The sequence below is a fragment of the Saimiri boliviensis genome, chromosome 10 (assembly GCF_048565385.1).
Source record: "Saimiri boliviensis isolate mSaiBol1 chromosome 10, mSaiBol1.pri, whole genome shotgun sequence".
In the NCBI taxonomy this organism is placed as follows: Eukaryota; Metazoa; Chordata; class Mammalia; order Primates; family Cebidae; genus Saimiri; species Saimiri boliviensis.
Genome location: NC_133458.1, coordinates 86,329,014 through 86,336,472, shown reverse-complemented (window position 1 = coordinate 86,336,472; position 7,459 = coordinate 86,329,014).

Genomic DNA, 7,459 nt, shown 5'->3' with positions numbered 1-7,459 from the left:
TCCCTTGTTTTGAGTCTTTGTGTATCCTTGAATGTGAGATGGGTCTGGATGCAGCATACCGATGGGTTTTAGTTTTTTGTCCAAATTGTTTGTCTGTCTTTGAATTGGGGAATTTAGTCAATTTAAATTTAGAATTAATAATGATATATGTGAGTTTAATACTGCCATTTAATATTAGCTGGCTATTTTGCCCATTAGGTGATGTAAATTCTTCATTATATTGATGTTCTTTACTTTTTGGTATTTTTTAGAAAGGCTGATACTGTTTGTTCCTTTCTATGTGTAGTGGTTCTTTCAGAAGCTCTTGTAAAGCAGGCCTGGTGGTGATGAATTCTCTGAGTGCTTGCTTGTTCACAAAAAACTTTATTTTTCCTTCACTTATGAAGCTTAGTTTGGCTGGATGTGAAATTCTTGGTTGAAAGTTCTTTTCTTTAAGGATGTTGAATATTGGTCCCCACTCTCTTCTGGCTTGTAGGGTTTCTGCTGAGAGATCTGCTGTAAGTCTGATAGGCTTCCCTTTGTGGGTAACCTGTCCTTTCTTTCTGGCTGCCCTTAGTATTTTCTCCTTCATTTCAACCCTGGTGAATCTGACGATTATGTGCCTTGGTGTTGCTCTTCTTGAGGAATATCTTCGTGGTGTTCTCTGTATTACCTGGAGTTGAATATTATCCTGCCTTACTAAGTTGGGAAAATTTTCCTGAATAATATCCTGAAGCATATTTTCCAGCTTGGATTCATTCTCTTTGTCACATTCAGGTACACCTATCAAGCGTAGATTAGGTCTTTTCACATAGTCCCATATTTCTTGGAGACTTTGCTCGTTCCTTTTTATCCTTTTTTCTCTAATCTTGTCTTCTAGTTTTATTTCATTGAGTTGGTCTTCGACCTCTGATATCCTTTCTTCTGCTTGATCAATTCGGCTGTTAAAACTTGTGCATACTTCACGTAGTTCTCGTATTGTGTTTTTCAGCTCCATCAATTCACTTATTTTCCTCTCTAAATTTTGTATTCTTGTTGACATTTCATCAAACCTTTTTTTCAAAGTTCTTAGTTTCTTTAGACTGTGTTAGAACAAGTTCTTTTAATTCACAGAAGTTTCTTATTATCCACATTTTGAAGCCTGCTTCTGTAATTGGAACACACTCGTTCTCCATCAAGCCTTGTTTCGTTGCTGATGAGGAACTGGGATCCCCTGCTGAGGAAGAGTCGTTCTGATCTTGGGTATTCTCAGCCTTTTTTGACTGTTTTCTTCCCTTCGTTGTAGATTTATCCATCTGTGGTCTTTATAATTATCGTCTTTGTAATTGGGTTTCTGAGTGGATGTCCAACTTACTGATTCTCAGCGCCGGAATCTGAGCAACGCACTGTGCTGACTAAATCAGCGGCGTTAAGATTGATGGTACTTTTCTGACTCTGCACCAAGAACTGACGCTCCGAGGCGCGGGCAAAACCGCCTCGCCGGTCACTAGAGTCGTGCTGGCGACCCGTGGGGCTCCTCCACTGGGAATCTCCTGGTGTGTGAGCAAGAAGAATTCACGTGAAGGTGTGGCGTCCTCTCGTTCTTTGCATTTTCACTGGGAGCTACAATCCCGAGCTGCTAGTGATCAGCCATCTTGGATCTCTCTCCCTATTCTTTTTAACTTAGATATCTTTTATTTCTTTTTCTTGCTAACTGGCAATACTGGCCAGGATTTCCAGTATAATTTTGAATAGCCATGGTAAGAGTGGACATCTTGGTGTTATTTCTAATCTTAAAGAAATGTTTTCATCATTCACCATTGAATATGATGTTAGCTGTGAGGTATTTTAATAAATGCCTTTACCATGTTGAGGAAGTTCCTTTCTGTTCCTGGTTTGCTGAGTGTTGTTATCATTAAGGAGTGTTAGATTTGCCCTGTTTTTTATTGGTTGATTTTTATATGTTTAACCACTCTCTTATTTCTTGGAAAAATCAAACTTAGTCATGGTATATAAACACTTTCATGTACTGTTGGATTCAGTTTGCTAGTATTTTGTTGAACATTTTTGGTCTTACTTTACTAATGGATATTGGTCTAATTTTTTCTTTTCTTGTGATGTCTTTGACTCATTTTAGAATCAGAGTAATGCTGGCATCATAGGATGTGTTAGAAAGTGTTTCTTCCTCTTCTATTTTAGGAAGTTTGAATAGGATGGGTATTACTTCTCTAAATATTTGGCAGACAATATGAGTAGAAATTATCTGACTATGTACTTTCATTGTTGTGAGATATTTTATTACTGATTCAAACTTTTACTTGTTGGAGCAGTATTAAGATTTTCTATTTTTTCTGAAGTGGATTTTGGTAATTTGTATATTTCTAAGAATTTGTCCAGTTCACCCATTTATAAAATTATTTACCCTATAATTGTTCATGGTATCCTCATAATATTTTTAATTTCTTAAAGTCAATAGTAATATCCCTAATTTTATTTCTGATTTGAGTTATTTATGTCTTCTGTTTATTTTTCTTATTTGACTAAGAAATGCCAATTTTGTTGATCTTTGTTAAAAAACCAACTTTCGGGTTTGCTGATTCTTTTTATAGTTTTCTGTTCTTTATTTCATTTACCTCTGCATAAATCTTTGTTGCTGCTTGTTTGGGATTTAGTTTTTCTTAGTGTTCTTAAAAACTCCTTCAGGTATAAAGTTGGGTTGTTGATTTGAGCTCTTTCTTCCTAGTTAATGTGGATATTCATAGCTATTTGCTCTTCTCTAGGCATTGCTTTTGCTGCATCATCTGTTTTGATTTTTGTGTTTTCATTTTTACTTATTTCCAAGTATTTTCTAATTTTTGATGATTTTTTAACCCATTGGTAGTTTAAGAGCATGTTGTTAATTTTCATTTATTTGAGAATTTTCATTTTCCTTCTGTTATTTATTTCCATCTTCACTCCATTGCACTTAGATACGATACTTAATATAATTTCAGTCTTTTAAAATTTACTAAGAATATATTATAGCTGCAAATATTTATAGCCTGTAGAGTGTTTTATATGGACTCTGCTTTCATTGTATGGTGTGTTTCTGTATACAGTTGTTAGGTTTATTTGGCCTATGGTATCGTTCAAGCCTTCTATTATTGATTTTATTTATTGATATTCTGTCCATTTTTGAAAGTGGAGTATTAAGGATTCCAACTATTATTGTCAAATTATTTATTTTTTTAATTCAATTCTGTCAGTGTTTGTTTCTATATTTGAGGGGTCTATTGTTTGCTGTGTATTTACAATTTTTATATAATTTGATGCTTTTCTTTATATATAATTTGTTTCCTTGTGTCTTATAACAATTTTGACTTAAATTCTGATTTGTCTAATACTATTGTAGCCACGCTAGCTCTCTTTTGGTAACTATTAGCATGAAATATCTTTTTCCATCCTTTTCCCTTAACTCTGTTTGCCTTTGTTTCTATAGTGTTTCTTATAAGCAGCACCCTATTACATCATGCTCCCCTGCCACCATTCTGCAAATCTTTGTCTTTTAACTGGTGAGCTTAATCTATTTACATTTGAAGTTATTACTAAAAAATGAAAGATTTACTTCTGCCATTTTGCTATTTGTTTTCTATATTGCATATTTCATTTTTCATTTCCTCCAATACTGCCTTTTTTGTTTGCTATCTTCTAATATACCATTTTGACTTCTTTTTTTCCGTATTTTAAAATTATCTTCTTAATGGGTACCATGGAGATTAAAGTTAATATCAGAAATTGAAAATGATCTAGTTTGAATTATTACAAATTTATATTTAGTAGCACACCTTAATTCTGTTCATATTCAGTTCTGATCCTTTTATGTTATTATTTTAGCAATTTATGTGCTTACACCTGTGTGTCCATTAATATAGATTTATAATCAGTGTTTTAGTTGCTTTTCTGTTAAATAATGGAGGCCACAAATATTCAGTTGCAAATAAAAGCTGCAAGACCAGCTTTTATATTCAACTATGAAGTTGTCTTTACCAAAGTTGTTTATTTCTTCATATGGCTTCAAGTTACCAAGTAGTGTTCATTTATTTCAGCCTGAAGCACTCCCATTAACATTTCTCATGGGGCAAGTCTACTAGCAATAAACTAACATAGCATTAGTTTTCTAGGAATGTATTAATTTTGCCTTCGTTATTGAAATACAGTTTTACCAAATGTCAATTTGTTTCTCGTAGCAGTCTAAACAGAATATCTCAATGCATTCTGACCTCCATAGTTCGAATGATGAACTGGCTGTTAGCTTTACTGAGGATCCTTTATACATGACATGTTGCTTCTCTCACTGTTCCTACTATTATTTCTTGTCTTTGGATTTTGAAAATTTGATTATCATGTATCTCATATGGATCTTTTACAGTTTATCCTCCTTGGAGTTGATTGCATTTCTTAGATGTGTAGATTTATTTCTTACATCAAATATATAAAGGTTTTCACCATTATTTCTTTAGATACTTTTGGTTTTGTCTTAACTTTTATTTTAGGATCATGGCTACATGTGCAGACTTATTATATAGGTTAAAGGCAAGTCTTGATGATTTGGTGTAAAGATCATTTAGTCATTCAGGTAATAAACATAGCACCTGATAGAAATGTTTTATAATTTTCTCCCTTCTCTAACCCTCCACTGTCAAGTAATCTTAGTGTCAGTTTTTCTCCCTGTTGTTTTCATGTGTTTAGCTCCCACTTACAAGGTACAACATAAAGTATATGTTTTTCTGTGTCTGAATTAGTTTGCATAGAATATTGGCCTCTAGCTCTATCCATGTTGCTGAAAATGACATAGTCTCCTTCTTTATATTGACTGTGCAGTATTTCATGGTATATTTCATACACAGTCATTATAAAGTCATTATAAAGAAGGAGACTATATCATCTTCCATTGATGGGCATTTAGGTTGATTCCATGTCTTTGCTATTGTGAATGGTGCTACAATGAACATATGCATGTACTTTTTTATGGTGGAAAAATTTATATTCCTTTGGGTATGTATTAGTCCATTCTCTCATTGCTATTAAGAAATACCTGAAACTGGGTAATTTATAAAGAAAACTGGTTTAACTGGCCCACGGTTCTGCAGGCTATACAGGAAGCATGGCTACATCTGCTTGTGAGGAGGACTCAGGAAATTTACAATCATAGTGGAAGGTGAAGGGGGACCCAGCACTTTACATGGCTGGAACAGGAGAAATAGAGGGAAGAGGTACTATGCACTTTTGAACAACCAGATCTCATGATAATCTCACTCACTCACTATCACAAAAACAACACAGAGGGGATGGTGCTAATTTATTTATGAGAATTCCACCCCCATGATCCATTTATCTCCCAGCAGGCCTCACCTCCAACACTTGAAATTACAATTCAATATTATATTTTGGCAAGGACACAGATCCAAATCATATCATTCTGACCCTGGCACCTCCTAAACCTCATGTCCTTTTCACATTGCAAAATGTAATCATGCCTTCCCAACAGACCCCAAAGCCTTAACTCATTCCAACATTAACTCGAAAGTCCAAAGTCTCATCTGAGACAAACCTAGCCCCTTCCACCTACAAAATAAAAACAAGTTAGTTAGAAAATAATTTTTTTTTTTTTTACTCCACGTAAAAAACAGCACATCCAGATCACACTGGTCCAACAGGTAGGCTCCCACAGCCTTGGACAGCTCTCCTCTGTGGATTTCCAGGGTTCAAACCCTGTGGCTGTTATGGGCTGGCACTGAGAACCTGTGGTTTTCCCTGATGATGGTTGCAAGCCGTCAATGTATCTACCATTCTGGGGTCTGGAAGATGTTGTTCTTTTTCTCATGGTTCCACTAGGCAATGCCCCCGTGGGGACTCTCTGTGGGAATTCCAGCCCCACATTTCCCCTCTACACTGCCCTAGTAGAGGTTCTCCATGAGGGATCCAGCCCTGCAGCAGGCTTCTGCCTAGACATCTAGGAATTTCCATATATCCTCTAAAATCCAAGTCGGCACTCCTAAGCCTCATCTCTTGCATTCTGTGCACTCAAAGACTTAACACCATATGGAAGCCACCAAGGCTTATGGCTTGCACCCCCTGAAGAAATGGCATGAACCATACCTGGGCCCCTTTGAACCACTGCTGTTGGGGCTAGGATGCAGGGAGCAGTGTCCTGACACTGCACAGGGCCCTGGGTCTGGCCCCAAAAATTATCCTTCCCCTTTAGCCCACTGTGCCTGTGATGGGAGGGGCTGCTGTGAGAACTCTGAAATGTCTTCAAGGCCTTTCTCCATTGTTTTGGCTATTAGCATTTGGCTCCTCACATGCAAACTTCTGCAGCCTACTTGAAATCTTCCCCTGAAAATGGGCTTTTCTTTTCTACCAAATGGCTATGAATAGGCTGTTAAAAGCAGACGGCCACCTCTTGAATGCTTTGCTGCTTAGAAGTTTCTTCTGCCAGATACTCAAGATCATCACTCTCAAGTTAAAAGTTTCCCCCATGATCCAATCACCTTCCACCAGGCCCCACCTCAACAATAGAAATTACAATTGGATGCAGAGCTTATAGCTTGCAGTGAACACAAAGAACAAAGTACTCATACAGTTCCAGCTGAGCGGGGCTAGGGGGTAACTCTTGCTAGAAGTCAGCCCCAGCATCTGTTCACCAAGTATTTATTGAAAGGGCTCATACATATATATATATATATATATATATATATATATATATATTTTTTTTTTTTTTTTTTTTTTTTTTTGAGACAGAGTTTCGCTCTTGTTACCCAGGCTGGAGTGCAATGGCGTGATCTCGGCTCACCACAACCTCCGCCTCCTGGGTTCAGGCAATTTTCCTGCCTCAACCTCCTGAGTAGCTGGGATTACAGGCACGCGCCATCATGCCCAGCTAATTTTTTTGTATTTTTAGTAGAGACGGGGTTTCACCATGTTGACCAGGATGGTCTCGATCTCTTGACCTTGTGATCCACCCGCCTCGGCCTCCCAAAGTGCTGGGATTACAGGCTTGAGCCACCGCACCTGGCCTGAAAGGGCTCATATTAACTACAAACACCCACTATATGGTCATTTGAGGTGGGTTGCCGAGGCACCTGTGACCTTGTACACACTCAAACTGCATTCTCAGGAGGCTGTTTCCAGCGTTCCTTATCACACTACAGACTCCACTCCCTGTCCTGTTTTCAGGGTCAAGGAGTTTCATTTCCATGCACAAATAACACACAGTGCTTCAGTATTTTTCCATACCCTGACCTCAAATGACTTGTACGTAAGCTTGAATGTGTTGCCATGCCACCCCCACATCTGCTCCTTCTTTAATTCTTAGAGCATGCTAAGAAAATGTTGTTCCTCTTATCTTAGAGCATGCTAAGAAGATCTTGTTCTTCTCATGGCTCCACTAGGCAGTGTCCCAGTGGGGACCGTGTGTGAGAACTCCAACCACCACGTTCTTGGCATTCACTGCAAGCTCTAA